Source organism: Erpetoichthys calabaricus, chromosome 16 (genome assembly GCF_900747795.2).
Source record: "Erpetoichthys calabaricus chromosome 16, fErpCal1.3, whole genome shotgun sequence".
Lineage (NCBI taxonomy): Eukaryota > Metazoa > Chordata > Cladistia > Polypteriformes > Polypteridae > Erpetoichthys > Erpetoichthys calabaricus.
In genome coordinates, this window is record NC_041409.2 from 79,681,694 (window position 1) to 79,697,248 (window position 15,555).

A 15,555-nucleotide genomic window follows, 5' to 3' on the forward strand; every position below is an offset into this window, starting at 1 on the left:
GAAAGAAGCCATCCTTAAGCTGCGAAAACAGAAAAAACCCATCCGAGAAATTGCTACAATATTAAGAGTGGCAAAATCTACAGTTTGGTACATCCTGAGAAAGAAAGCAAGCACTGGTGAACTCAGCAATGGAAAAAGACCTGGGAAGACCACGGAAGACAACGGTGGTGGATGATCGCAGAATCATTTCCATGGTGAAGAGAAACCCCTTCACAACAGCCAACCAAGTGAACACCACTCTCCAGGGGGTAGGCGTATCGATATCCAAGTCTACCATAAAGAGAAGACTGCATGAAAGTAAATACAGAGGGTGCACTGCAAGGTGCAAGCCACTCATAAGCCTCAAGAATAGAAAGGCTAGATTGGACTTTGCTAAAGAACATCTAAAAAAGCCAGCACAGTTCTGGAAAAACATTCTTTGGACAGATGAAACCAAGATCAACCTCTACCAGAATGATGGCAAGAAAAAAGTATGGAGAAGGCGTGGAACAGCTCATTATCCAAAGCAGACCACATCATCTGTAAAACACGGTGGAGGCAGTGTGATGGCTTGGGCGTGCATGGCTGCCAGTGGCACTGGGACACTAGTGTTTATTGATGATGTGACACAGGACAGAAGCAGCCGAATGAATTCTGAGGTGTTCAGAGACATACTGTCTGCTCAAATCCAGTCTAATTGATTGGGCGGTGTTTCATGATACAGATGGACAATGACCCAAAACATACAGCCAAAGCAACCCAGGAGTTTATTAAAGCAAAGAAGTGGAAAATTCTTGAATGGCCAAGTCAGTCACCTGATCTTAACCCAATTGAGCATGCATTTCACTTGTTGAAGACTAAACTTTGGACAGAAAGGCCCACAAACAAACAGCAACTGAAAGCCGCTGCAGTAAAGGCCTCGCAGAGCATTAAAAAGGAGGAAACCCAGCATCTGGTGATCTCCATGAGTTCAAGACTTCAGGCTGTCATTGCCAGCAAAGGGTTTTCAACCAAGTATTAGAAATGAACATTTTATTTCCAGTTATTTAATTTGTCCAATTACTTTTGAGCCCCTGAAATGAAGGGATTGTGTTAACAAAATGCTTTAGTTGCCTCACATTTTTATGCAATCGTTTTGTTCACCCCACTGAATTAAAGCTGAAAGTCTGCACTTCAACTGCATCAGAGTTGTTTCATTTAAAGTTCATTGTGGTAATGTACAGAACCAAAATTAGAAAAAAATTGTCTCTGTCCAAATATTTATGGACCTAACTGTACATGTCATTTAAATAAATAAAATAAACTGAACAATTTAATATAGGGTGAACCAAAAAGAAGTACCACATTTCAAAGGTTTATACTAAAAAAGTGCTACAAGATAAAATACATTTCATTATGACTCAAGAAAGGGTATACAAAATAGATTTTTTTCACTGTGTTTTAAAAATGATGTCTTCAAAGTGGTGGCCATCATTAGTGATACACTCTTCGAGATGATTTCTGAACTCTTGCATGACTTGTTCAGCCATTTCAAGGAGAATAGCGGCAATTTAATGGCGAATAGCGTCCTTGAAGGCTTCAAGGTTTTGAGGTCGGTGTGTGTATACCTTCAACTTCAGACTGCGCCACAAGAAGAGATCAGGCGAAAGAGAAGGCCTCCCAACAGGGAGATCAGCTTCACCAGAAACATCTCCCACATAACTTGCATGGATCTCCGTGCTATATGAGCTGTTGCTCCATCCTGTTGAAACCAGGCATCCACCACATCCTTTTCTCACTAAAAGTTCTCTAGCATTTCAATGTAACATTCTAAAGTGACGGTGACCGTTGCTTCCTCCTCCTCCAAAAAATAAGCACCTATAATGCCAAATTCTGCAACGGCACACCAAACTGTAACACACTCACTGATGAAGTTCACAAAGGTTTGTTTTCAGCCCAATAGCAAAAGTATTGCTTATTTACGCAACCACTGAAATGGAACTGTGCCTCATCGCTGCACATGACGATGGCATCTTGATGAAAGGTTTGCAGAATGTTCGTTCGCGCACAACTCTCTACGGCTCTCCCAGTCTCTCTCAGCAAGTTTCTGCACTACCATCATTTTGTATGGATGTAAACTTAAGGTCCTCATGCAAAACCCTCCTCAAGGATGTGTTGGAATAGCTGAAGGCAGAAGCAGGTTTGAAAAATTGATGCCCTTACAGCTTGGATGTTTTCAGGCATTCGTACAATAAGAAGACGGCCTGGAGATTTACTCTCCAATGATGTACCCGTCTGTCTAAATTTAGCCTTCTACTGAAGAATTGTTTTCCGATTTAGGACGTCACCATTAAGAGGAATGCTGAAGTGCGTTAGGGAGGCGTGTTGCGTAGTGATGATGGATTCGTTGTTTTTGAAGAACACTTTGACAGCGAAAGCACGGAGCGCACCTAACCAAGTCTTGTTGCTGACTAAAAACTACAAGTGATCGCCTATCAAAGGACCCCCACACCAATCCACTCGGCTGCCTGTACCTCACACAATGACCTTGAGAAATGTGGGACTTCATTTTGGTTCACTCTGTATAATCACAAAATTCAATTAAATTGAATGATTACCTTTAAATAGGAATATTTCCCCACAATTCCTTTTTCCTGTATCCTTATGTATGCAAATAATGCAATATTACAATCAATGCATGACCTCAGAGTGCCAGTGGCAGACAGACTATGAAAAACTGCGTTAGCGTACCAAGAGTGAATCTCGTAGATGATGGTGAACAACAGAGAACGATGTTTGCCAAGTTTTAACAATGACTGTGCGCTTCTGGTCATCACCTTGCTCAAAGATGAACCATCGCCCCCGTCTGAGGTGGCATGCATTATGGAGCATGTATTTAACTCCATGCATCCATCCATCCATTTTCCAACCCGCTGAATCTGAACACAGGGTCACGGGGGTCTGCTGGAGCCAATCCTCACAGGTGGCGCAGTGGTAGTGCTGCTGCTTTGCAGTAAGGAGACTGTGGAAGATTGTGGGTTCTGTTCCTCCTTGTGTGGATAGCGCTTTGAGTACTGAGAAAAGCGCTACATAAATGTAATTAATTATTAATCCCAGCCAACACAGGGCAGGAACCAATTCCGGGCAGGGTGCCAACCCACCGCAGGGCACACACACAAACACCAAGCACACACTAGGGACAATTTAGAATCGCCAATCCACCTAACCTGCATGTCTTTGGACCGTGGAAGGAAACCGGAACGCCCAGAGGAAACCCACGCAGACACGGGGATAACATGCAAACTCCACGCAGGGAAGACCCGGGAAGCGAACCCGGGTCTCCTAACTGTGAGGCAGCAGCGCTACCACTGCGCCACCGTGCCGCCTAACTCCATGCATCCATCCTTTAATTCTGATTGGTCTCCCTGTCCCTGCTGTTGAGAAGCATCCTCATAGCGTGCTGCTGCCACCACCTTGCTTGATTGTAGGGATGGTGTTAGGTTGCAGATGAGCACTGCCTGTGTTCACCATATATATAACTAGCTGTATCCCGTGGCTATGCCTACATAGTAATGAAAAAGGACAAACTTTAAAAACCAATAGACACTGGCACTATATCTGATCTTATTCAGCTCTGACGGGAGTACGTCCCCAGGTGGGGAGAAAAGCATGTGGCCGTGATATCTCTGGCAATCAGCAGGTACCCTCTAAAACACACGTAGCTCTGATCTGTCTCTCTCAAAAGTGTCAAACGTTACTCCTTAACAATCTGTAGATGGTAATGTCTGTTGAACAAGCAGGTATCGCTAGCTAATCAGTGCACTCCAACACGTGGTGAGACGTAGACCAACTCAAACAGAGGCTGGTGAGTGAATGAGAAAGGTCCAGCCCGCCTGCTCTCGGCCCACAGCCACTCTCTTGGATTTGCGTAAATACATCAGTACCGCAAACGAACTATGGTGCTTAGCGCGATGAAAGAAGTCGCAAAATCAATCAGAAAATTCAAGCAAATTATAGAAAACAACCAGATTTAAATCCATTAAGTAATTATCTTGTGAAAAGCAAACAGACATACAGACAGAACGCACTTGGACCACAAAATTTTTAAAACCGTTTCTTAGCGAGCACCTATGGGCCAAGGGTAACCTACATTCCAAATTTCAAGTCCCAAGTCCTCATGGTTCGGGAGATTTCATGATGGGTGAGTGAGTCAGTGGTATTTGGCTTTTATATAGATAGATTCTTAGAGCTCTGCCCAGTGAATTCAGTTTGTGTCACGTCAGACCACAGACTCTTTTCCGTCATGCTCTCAGAGCCCAAGTTGGCTGTCATATGCTGTATACTCAAGAGGGGCATTCTGTCTATCCACTGGAGTGCTGTTGAGATGGTTATTCTTCTGGCAGATTTTCCAATCTCAGCAGAGAATTTCTGAAGCTCTAGTGGTGTTCCCTCCCTGACCGAGGCCCTTTTTTGTTTCTCGGTTACTAAGTTAGGATGGCCAACTCTATGAAGATTCCTGGTGGTTTCAGACTACTTCCATTTCAGATTTATTGTGGCCACTGCGCACCTGGGAACACTCAAAGCTTTAGAAGTGGTTTGATATCTTTTCCCCTAATCTGTGCCAACACCACAATTTGATCTTGGAGGCCTACAGGGATTTCCTTGGACTTCATGGCTTGGTTTTTTGGGCTGTGCGATGTCCAATCAATTCACTTTGCCACATGTGGACTCCAACCAAGTTCTAGAAACATTTCAAGGAGAGTTAAAGCAAACAGGACGGGCTTGACCACAATTTGTAGGGTCACAGAAACTGACCTGATTACTTCTATAAATGAGAGATTTCAGCTTTTGATGTTTATTAAATGCGCAGACCTTTCTGAAAACCCGTTTTCATTTTGTCATTATGGGTTACTGAGTGTACACTGATGGGCACAAATGGTCAATGCATGCATTTAAAGTTTAATCTACAGCACAATAAAGTGTGTAGAATGTGAAGGAGTCTGAGTACTGCAAGAATAAACCGTATCCTCATTGAATAGAAGGAAAGATAACTGAAGTCATCCTTTCATTTTCAAACTTCAATATACCAGCTCAGGGTCACAAGGACCAAAAAGATAGCTACTTGATTACACATAATGGCACCTTTAGAATTAAAGACCATTTAAAAATTAAAAAAAAAAATTAAAACCATTTATGCCTACTCCTGAAGGTTCAGGCTTTGTCCTACACCCCATTTTCCTCAAAACATACAGACAGATGTAGACAGTGTAAAGGCCAGCCCTGACACAGACAGGGCCTTCCCCGTTCCCATAAGCTCAACACTCAGTCCCAAAGCACAATGCACTTCTTTTCTTTCCCCTTTTCTTTCTTTTCCTTCTCTTTCTTCTCCACTCCTCTCCGGCAAGCTTCATCTCCCTCCTCCCGACTCTGGCTCCCGGAGTGGTGGCTGCTGGCTCTTTTTATAGCCCACCCAGACGTGCTCCAGGTGCTTGATGACTCTGTAGGGCTCAGCAGCAGCCACAGCATCCCCTGTCGGTGCCCATTGATCCCAACAGGGCTGTACCAAACTCCCACTCCCATGATGCCCTGCGAGAGTCCTAGGCACCGCTGCAACCCGGGGGGCGGGGCTGCCATGTAGTGCTTTGGGGGAGGTAACACTCTGGATAGGCTGCCACAGCCGGTACTCCTAGCGTGGAGGTGTCCTGGCCGGGCAAGGGCCCCGGACGTCTGCCACAACAGGTACATCTGTCAAATTGGAGTAAAATGAGGAGGAAAACTGGATGGTGTCTGCAGGTATGCATGGTGTATGTCACACTGAGAACATTTTACTTGAAGCTTTCTGTGAAGCTCCAGGGTCAAAAAGGTGTGTCCCATCCATAGATGTCCCACCTTCAGATCTTTAACAATATGGCTATGCAATGATACCCTCCAAAAATACCATACTTGTCTACTCTTCTGCATGCCCAGTGATCATTTAATTATGAGTCTCCACAGAAAAAGTGGTGACATGAATTAAACATGAAAGCCCTCATCCACAGTCCAAGCTTAGAGCTTTGCTGTCAGTCAAGGCTGCTTTGATGCCGTCATTCCTCCCACCACTACACTAACAACACCTGAAATCCATCCCTATGTCTTCTGATCCCACTAAAACTGATTCAGGGATCAGGAGGATCCTGCAGTATCAGGTGCAAGGCAAGAGTCAGCCTTGAATGGGGTGAAAATTTAAAGATACTATAGATAGATAGATAGATAGATAGATAGATAGATAGATAGATAGATAGATAGATAGATAGATAGATAGATAGATAGATAGATAGATAGATAGATAGATAGATAGATAGATAGATAGATAGATAGATAGATAGATAGATAGATAGATAGATACTTTATTAATCCCAAGGGGAAATTCACATACTCCAGCAGCAGCATACTGATACAAAAAAAAAAAACAATATTAAATTAAAGAGTAATAAAAATGCAGGTAAAAGCAGACAATAACTTTGAATAATGTTAACGTAAGGGACAAAATATAAAGTTAACGATTGACTTCACACAGGAGGTGTATAAAACTGAGTGGAAATGCCATGCAGACAACGACAGAACAAGCCATGAAGGGCAACAAAGTATGAACCCAGGTCTCAGGAGCTGTGAGGCAAGTGGCCTATGTTAACAGTCATCTTCATTCCACATCAGAAGAAGCTGGCAGGCTAGAGTGCGGGCTGAGAACAGCAATGGATTCTAGTCGTTCCATAAAGGTGTCAAGGTCCACTCTTCCAGTTCAGATCACTCATCCCATAGAAAGCAGTGTCATGTTTGATCCACTCTGAACGCTCACACTTACACTGCCAAGAGGACCATCCAGGGTGAAAGTGTCCTTACCACCAGAAAGCATGTGGACACGGTCACGGTGTGATGAGTGTGACAACCAAGTAAAGTGTATGGCATGGCCACCTCAGTCTACCAATCTGAAGGAGCAGTGGTTTCCATCTCTGTCAGTGAGTTAGGAATTGAATGATGTTCATGTGGGAGAAGGTGCTGGAAGTGGCTATGAGGTGGTTGCACACAAGCTGTTCTGGTAGCTCCCAAAAATCTGCTGGCTTCTTAACATGACCTTCTTCCAGCAATTTCTACTTTAGAACAGTGTGGTCTAAAGTACGCAACAACCTTTATTAACTAAAAGTAATGAGTAGTCAGGCAGAATGACACCTTTTATTGACTACCTAAAGAGATATGCTTCTTCAGGCAGTTTGTAAGGGGCCTGAGTTGCCTCAAAAGCTTGCATATTGTAATCTTTCTTTTTAGCCAATAAAAGATGCCATTCTGCTTAACTTCTCATTACATCCATAATGTCTAAGACGGTACAGACATCCTACCACACTTGTCTAAAAGTAGAGATACATTTCTAAAAAATGACTCAAGTAAAACTAAATTTGCCCATGAGAAGTAGAAGTTTGGAAGTCTCTGATATGAAGTGCTCTAAGTATCAAAAGTACAAGGAAATGTGGGATCGTGCCTTGGCTTATATACAATCAAAAAAAGTTCTTACTAACGTGAAATAATTCTGGCTTCTTGTGTGTGAAGCACGAGTCAAGTAACTGCGATTTGAAGCAGCGCCATTCAGCGCGAGCAGACATCTCAATAAGTGTTTCTTTCCTTCTATAAAGTGACTTTTTGGAACATGAACACCTAATTACAATTCATTAAAATGGAAAATTGTAACGGTGTTGTTGCTAATCATTCCCTGGCCCCAAAAGTGACCCCTATTATTGTTTAAATAACACCAAACTACATGAAAAGTGGCAAAATGAGTTTAATAATAACACAAAGTAAGCCCCAATTAACCATTGCCCTTCATTAAATAATCTTATATATACCTACTCACTCACTCACTCACGTCTGTCCGAAGCCGAATGCGCAGTCGCCTTCTGCGCAGCTGCCGGAAAAACCTTACGAGACCGACATCGTGGCAGGCGACGGATTTACGGCCACAAAAATTCAAAGAGAAAGGCGACTTCGATTAAAGCTCTAGAGGCCTGAAAGGCGATTTCGACTACAGCTCGAGGCCTAATTACGCATTCATTCAATACACCTATATCAGGTTTGTGGTGCTTATACTTATTAATATTCCATATTGTACTGGAACATTCATCATTCAATATTATACTATAGGCCTGGAAAATTCATCAACTAACAGTACAAGCCTGTACAGTAATGAGTAAAGCGGACTACAATCATTACAAAACAACTTCTTCGTTACTTATCATTTGTTCTTCATACACTGCTGACACAAACTCATGCCCGTTTCATCTTACATTTTCTCTTTGTCTAGTGTTTAATAAAGTGCATTACGTGGAATTTATCATTTCTCGTTCTGCATTCAAAGGAATTGTCTTTTGGCTTTTCTTAGTGTGACAAAGACTTGTACTATGCGACACCGCTGTCTAACCCTATTCCCAATATCCAGCCCCACCCCAAACATCCAACCCTGCCCCAAACACTTAGCCCCACCCCGCTCTGCAGGCTGCAGCAAGATGTACTTAAATGACTGCATAGATGTCTTGGTGTTGGTACTAACGTCATGCATTTTTGAAAATTGTCCCAGATTCTTCATGTATGTTGTCACACACGTGTGATTAGGAGGCAGCTAAAGGGCTTGAGTAACTGTAATACTACGTCAGACCAGAGGGTGGTGGAGTGTGCTGACTGTCTCTCTCAGTCTCTTGCAGACCATTCCCGGGAAATCCCGCCAGGTTCCAGCGCCTCTGATGACATCACTTCCGGTCCCGCTGGCTTTGATGACGTCACTTCCGGTCCCAAAGACGTCACTTCCAGTTCCGGCATGGATGACATCATTTCCTCTTCTAGCCCTTAAAACTGCCATCTTACCTCCACTTAATCAGTTCTGCTTTGGACTCTGTCTTGTAAATAACTCACTTTTTCAAACCTTTTGCAGCCAGGATCATATTATACGGGTGGCTGTCCCAAACCTTTGTGACTGTCTGGTGCCAATTTGTTACAATGTGAATCTTCCTAAAATGAAAGAAGCCTGTGCCCACCATAATAAAAGGACAAGAGTCCGTGTGTGTAGCGTGACAACCATCCATGGAACAGCATTAGCCATTGAAACAAGTGATTCGTTCCAGAAGATTTGAGGGTAGCCTACATAGAGTGCAAAAGTGTCTGAGGGGAACCCTATTCCATGCTGACTTTCATAAAAATGAAACCAATGCTTACTTAAACTGAGCCCACCATTATCCCATTGTGAAAGTACAACCCAACCACCACACAGGTTATGTGTTGTATTTTAATAAGAACCGAATAAATAAGCAAGAAAGTTTGTCTGTCCCAACTGTCATCAAGCTGCAGTTCCGGTGATTAGTAAAAAGATTTAAATGCGTGAACATGATTTGAATAATTAAGGAAAACCCTAAAACATCCATCCATCCATCCATTATCCAACCCGCTATATCCTAACTACAGGGTCATGGGGGTCTTCTGGAGCCAATCCCAGCCAACACAGGGTGCAAGGCAGGAAACAAACCCCGGGCAGGGCGCCAGCCCAGTGCAGAACCCTAAAACAGTGAATTCTAATTTAATTCAGAAAAGAATCACATATCTAGGTTGTGAGAAATGTGTGGGTGGCACGGTGGCGCAGTGGTAGCACTGCTGCCTCGCAGTTTGGTGACCTGGGATCGCTTCTTGGGTCCTCCCTGTGTGGAGTTTGCATGTTCTCCCCGTGTCTGTGTGGGTTTCCTCCGTGCGCTCCGGTTTCCTCCCACAGTCCAAAGACATGCAGGTTAGGTGGATTGGTGATTCTAAATTGTCCCCAGTGTGTGCTTGGTGTGTATGTGTGTGTGTGTGTCCTGCGGTGGGTTGGCGCCCTGCCCGGGATTGGTTCCTGCCTTGTGCCCTGTGTTGGCTGGGATTAGTTCCAGCAGACCCCCGTGACCCTGTGTTTGGATTCAGTGAGTTGGAAAATGGATGGATGGATGGATGGTGAGAAATGTGGCAACACTGTCACGTCATCCACACGTAATCGAAGCTGCTATTCTAAACGGAATCAGAAAGGGAGAGGGCGCTTTCATTCCACGTATACCTATGATTTCCAATGAACTCCCTTGTGAATTCAAATGACTTTAATCACCACCACATCTTGCATTTGTGATGTCCATAAATAAAGTGCAAGGACAATCACTTAAGGGCAGAACGGTGGCGCAGTGGGTAGCACTGCTGCCTCGCAGTTAGGAGACCTGGGTTCGCTTCCCAGGTTCTCCCTGTGTGGATTTTGCATGTTCTCCCCGTGTCTGCGTAGGTTTCCTCCGGTGCTCCAGTTTCCTCCCACAGTCCAAAGACATGCAGGTTAGGTGGATTGGCAATTCTAAATTGTCCCCAGTGTGTGCTTGGTGTGTGGGTGTTTGTGTGTGTGTGTCCTGAAGTGGGTTGGCGCCCTGCTCAAGACTGGTTCCTGCCTGCTCCCTGTGTTGGATGGGATTGGTTCCAGCAGACCCCCGTGACTCTGTGTTCGGATTCATCCATCCATCCATCCATCCATCCTCTTCCACTTATCCGAGGTCGGGTCGCGGGGGCAGCAGCTTGAGCAGAGATGCCCAGACTTCCCTCTCCCCGGCCACTTCTTCTAGCTCTTCCGGGAGAATCCCGAGGCATTCCCAGGCCAGCCGGGAGACATAGTCCCTCCAGCGTGTCCTGGGTCTTCCCCGGGGCCTCCTCCCGGTTGGACGTGCCCGGAACACCTCACCAGGGAGGCGTCCAGGAGGCATCCTGATCAGATGCCCGAGCCACCTCATCTGACTCCTCTCGATGTGGAGGAACAGCGGCTCTACTCTGAGCCCCTCCCGGATGACTGAGCTTCTCACCCTATCTTTAAGGGAGAGAGTTCGGATTCAGCGGGTTGGAAAATGGATGGATGGACAATCACTTAAAGTTACTGGAGTTTACCTCAAAGAACACAGCCAGCTATACGTCGCCTGTTCCAGAGTAGGATCACAAAAGAATTTATATGTTCTGGCTCCTAATGGCAAAACGAAAAAGTCAAGTATCATAAGTCACTCTAAATGGTTTGTAGCAACTATAATCTGTTATTCGTTAAAAATGGAAGTTTGAATTTTGAACAATATTTGAATAATTAATTAAATGCCAAGTAATAATTGTACACTGCTTCTCTTTTTTCCAACCTAAGCAACAGTAGGGCATCCATGCCAGTAATCTTTATATACTGTATAATACGCTACCATGGCTGTCGTTTGCCTGTCCAGGATTTTAAATTACCTGTAGCTCGCAAACCGTTTGACCGATTGACCTGAAATTTGGTACACATATACTACATGATGTCTACTATCCACTTTCGGGGTGGTGATTGAACTCCAAGGTTATTCATCTTTTTATTTTTATGTTATTATAAAAGCAACTCTCTGCAGTGGCCAGCAGGGCGGCCGTACGGCGCATGCATACGGGCGCCGTTCTCATTCCCTACCACCTTCGCCATCACTTCCCCTACCTCTTCATATCTTAAATCATTCTTGAGGCAGATTGAAGACTTAAGTGCCAGCTTAAGTGAAAAATTAAAGGAAACATACTAAGTAATTGCAACACAAACATTGACTTCATCCGTTTTAACACAAAAAGATGCCGACAGAAGAAGAGAAGAAGCGGGCCGCTAGGGTGGTGAAAAGAAGAGCTGCTCAGGAACAGCAAGCGCATCAAACTCTGAGCAAATGAATGTTAAACGTACAGAGAAAGAGGATGAAAACTATGAATACTCAAGTCAAGTGTATTCAGTGTGCCGTTACTGGTAATAATAATAATAATAATAATAATAATAATAATAATAATAATAATAATAATAATAATAGTGACAATTTGCGTCAGATGCCAGTCCTCAAGCATATCATTTACGGGGCTAAGAAAATTGTCCTTGGTTTTCACTGGAAGTCTCCTGATTCTTTTCTGTCTGGAAATCCTTCTTCTTTGGCGAGGATCAATGGAGCATCTGGCTCTTCTATGGATAAGTGAATGGATACGATTCAGCTAGGCCGAGCATGGATGTACCCATGTCCTGGCTGCAAACCTAATCCTTAGCTCTTCTTCTCCATAATGGGGTCGATGCTGTGCCGTTGCCTCACCTCATGGGCTCTTTTATTGTTCTGTTGTTGCTATTAATTTTAATGTTGAGTTTTAATGTTGAACAGGTGGTAAGGTGGTTAGCACCAAGCATGGGGTTTTACTTTATTTTAAATCCTAATAGAATGGCTTATGTTCCCTTTAAAAGTGTTTGATTTCAATAAAAACCGGGTCACAAAAATTATACACCTTGTCCTATGTTAGGAAATTCCTTCCCCAGACTCTCAGTTTAGGTAACACATGAGGACTGTAGATCCCCGAGCAGCTCCATTCCCCGTCAGAGAACATGAATCACTTAGTGAGATTGGTGACTGATCTGCTGTCCCATCTATAATGAGATTTTTTTTATGTTAGATAAACCATTTTCAGAATCAGATTTTTCCAAAATATCAATAAAGAAAGTCAAAGATTACAAATCATTAATTTCCTTTATTCTCCTTTTTTCCATCATAGGCTTTCAGGAAGCCAGAGCCGATCCTGAAAGCATCAAGCATGACAGAAAAGCCAGTCCTGGGGTCAGATTTATAAAACTTGAGTACGCACAAAAAGAAGCAGGAAACACAAACCTCAGGATTTATGAGTCTGCTCTCCTGCCTATGGGAAAGTCATCTCGGATAAAGGAGCATTGGAATCATCAGATGGAAAAATTCTCACATCAGACTGGACGGCCAGAACAGACGCCACTCTAGAAAACCCAGGAGTAGCTAGGTGGCCAGTTGGCCGAGGTCTCCAGGACTGCGTCCTTATTTTTCACTTTGTACAATTTTAATCGCTAAATACGCTCACATATGCACTCACATTCACAAGAAAACATGACAAGTTTGATACCAGTTAGCCTGATGGGCCCCAATTTAGGATGTGGAAGAAAACCAGAATATTCCCTAAAAACACATGCGGAGTAGTGTGCGTGCAAACTCCTGGATCCTGGGAATTGTGTGGCCTGGCACAACCTACTGCACCACCATGCCTGCCAAATATGACTTGCTCACCCATCCTTCTTTTGAACCCGCAGACTCCATTACAGGGATGTGTAGTCTATCCAGGGGGCACTGGGTATAAAACTGGAGCCAATTCCAGAGTGGACGCACAAGGATTTGCACTCGTTCAAAGTTGCCAGTATATCAACATGTCAAATGTTTGGGATGGAAGATTCCCCACCACCTGGAAAAAAAATCCATGCTAACTGACTCCACATATGGTGGCATTTGAACCCGGGATATTAAAGATAAGAGTCTGCAAGCCTTAAACACTGATACACCAATCAATAAATGTAGATTTCTATTGTAGCGTTATACTAATACCAATGGGGGGGGGGGGGGGGGGGTGGTCACTTGCCTACCGTCCCACCCACACCCTCCTTTTCCAAAACCATCTAATACTAATGAAGCATGTCAAATAACTGGAGAACTGTACACGTTTTATAAATTATAAATTGCATTCTGCTCTCTGAGGGTTTTTTTTAGACCTACATAGCGCTAGAGAAGCACATTGGAAAATGTCTATGTAGCAGCTTGTCAGCAGTGTGAGTCTAACCTGAATCTTACAAAAGCTGCACATCAGACAGCACCCAGTTTGAAACACTGGAACCTTCTACAGCCACAAAGCCATTTGAAAATCGCGTGACTCGCCCCAAAGCCTGCGCCCCTGACCCTCATGAGACCCCCGCTAGACTTCCAGCTGCTCTCTCTCTCTCTCTGTTCTTTTCTATTTTCATTCTCTTCTGCTTCCCCAGCTCCTGTTTCTGATGGTGTGATCTGATGGACAGGAGCCTGTGACGCAGCATTAGCTCAAACAAATTCAGGAAAAGGATGAAGAAACCGGAAAGCGGGGGATGGCAGACCCCAAGTCTTGACTGAGATCCCCTTCTTACGACTGAGGGGGTCACAATTAAACCCTCCACAGACTTCAAATGCTATGTATGCATGTCTGCACAAGTAAAGTGTTTTAGGATGAAGTTGATCCCTCAGAGGTCACATATACTTAATGATCTTAGGGAACGATTTCTGGTGGTCCAGAGAGAGACCCACGAGGTGGGTCACAATTTAATCCCCATGCACTTTTAAGTGGGTATCTCTGTACAAGTGAAGTGCTTTAGGATGAAGCTGATCCTTCAGATGTCTTGTATACTGAATGGTGTTGGTGAAAGGCTGGATGGTGGTCCAGAGGGTACCCTTGCGGGTTCACAATTTAAGCTCTATACACTTCAAATGTTAAGCGTGTATCTCTGTAAAAGTAATGGGTTTTAGGATTAAGTTGATTCTTCAGAGGCCTTGTATACTGAATGGTTTAGGTGAAAGGTTGGATGGTGGTCCAGGCATACCCCAGAGTGGTCACAATTTAACTCCTGTGCATTTCAAATGTTAACTATATATCCCTGTACAAGCATAGTGCTTTAGGATGACGTTGATCCTTCAGAGATCTCGTATACTTATAAATCTTGGTGAAAGGTTGGATGGTGGTCCAGTGGGTACCCCTGAGGGTTCACAATTTAACCTCTATACACTTCAAATGTTAAGTGTTTACCTCTGTACAAGTAAAGTGTTTTAGGATAAAGCTGATTCTTCAGAGGACTTGTACACTGAATTGTTTAGGTGAAAGGCTGGATAGTGGTCCAGAGGGTACCCCTGAGGGGTCACAATTTAACTCCTGTGCATTTCAAATGTTAAGTGTATATCCCTGTACAAGCATAGTGCTTCAGGATTGCGTTGATCCTTCAGAGATCTCGTACACTTATAAATCTTGGTGAAAGGTTGGATGGTGGTCCAGAAGGTACCCCCGAGGGGTCACAATTTAACCTCTATACACTTCAAATGTTAAGTGTGTATCTCTGTAAAATTAAAGGGTTTTAGGACAAAGCTTATTCTTCAGGTGTCCTTTATACCGAATGATCTCAGTGAAAAGTTACTGGTGGTACAGAGGGTACCCCCGAGAAGTCACAATTTAACCACTATGCACTTCAAATAACCCTGTACAAGTGTGTTTTTAGGATGAAGTTAATCCTTCAGAGGTTCTAGACACTGAATGATTTTGGTGTAAGGTCCGATGGTGGTGCATACAGAAGGTGCCTCTAAGTGTGGGATTGTCAGCTTCTCTGTTCTCCTGGTGATCATGCTGGTCTTCTCCACTGTTCAAAGGTATCTCACTAGGCTGAGTGTTGACTTTAAATTGCCATTGTGTTAGTATGACCTGGCAGGGACTACCTCGTACCTTTGGCTGTCAACACAAGCGCCCTGTCCAGGCACTGTTCCCGCCTTGTTCCCTATGCTTGCTGGGATAAAATGGGCTCTGAAAATACAGATAGATGGGTGGTCAGATATGAAGAGAAATTGTTCATTTTAAAAGAGGTATTGTACCATCCTAGAAAGGAAAATCATTGGGGGGATTAGAAGTTAAGAAGTGGGAGGATATGAACAACTTGGAGCAAACCTTTCTATGATAAGAAAAATTAAACTTAAAAAG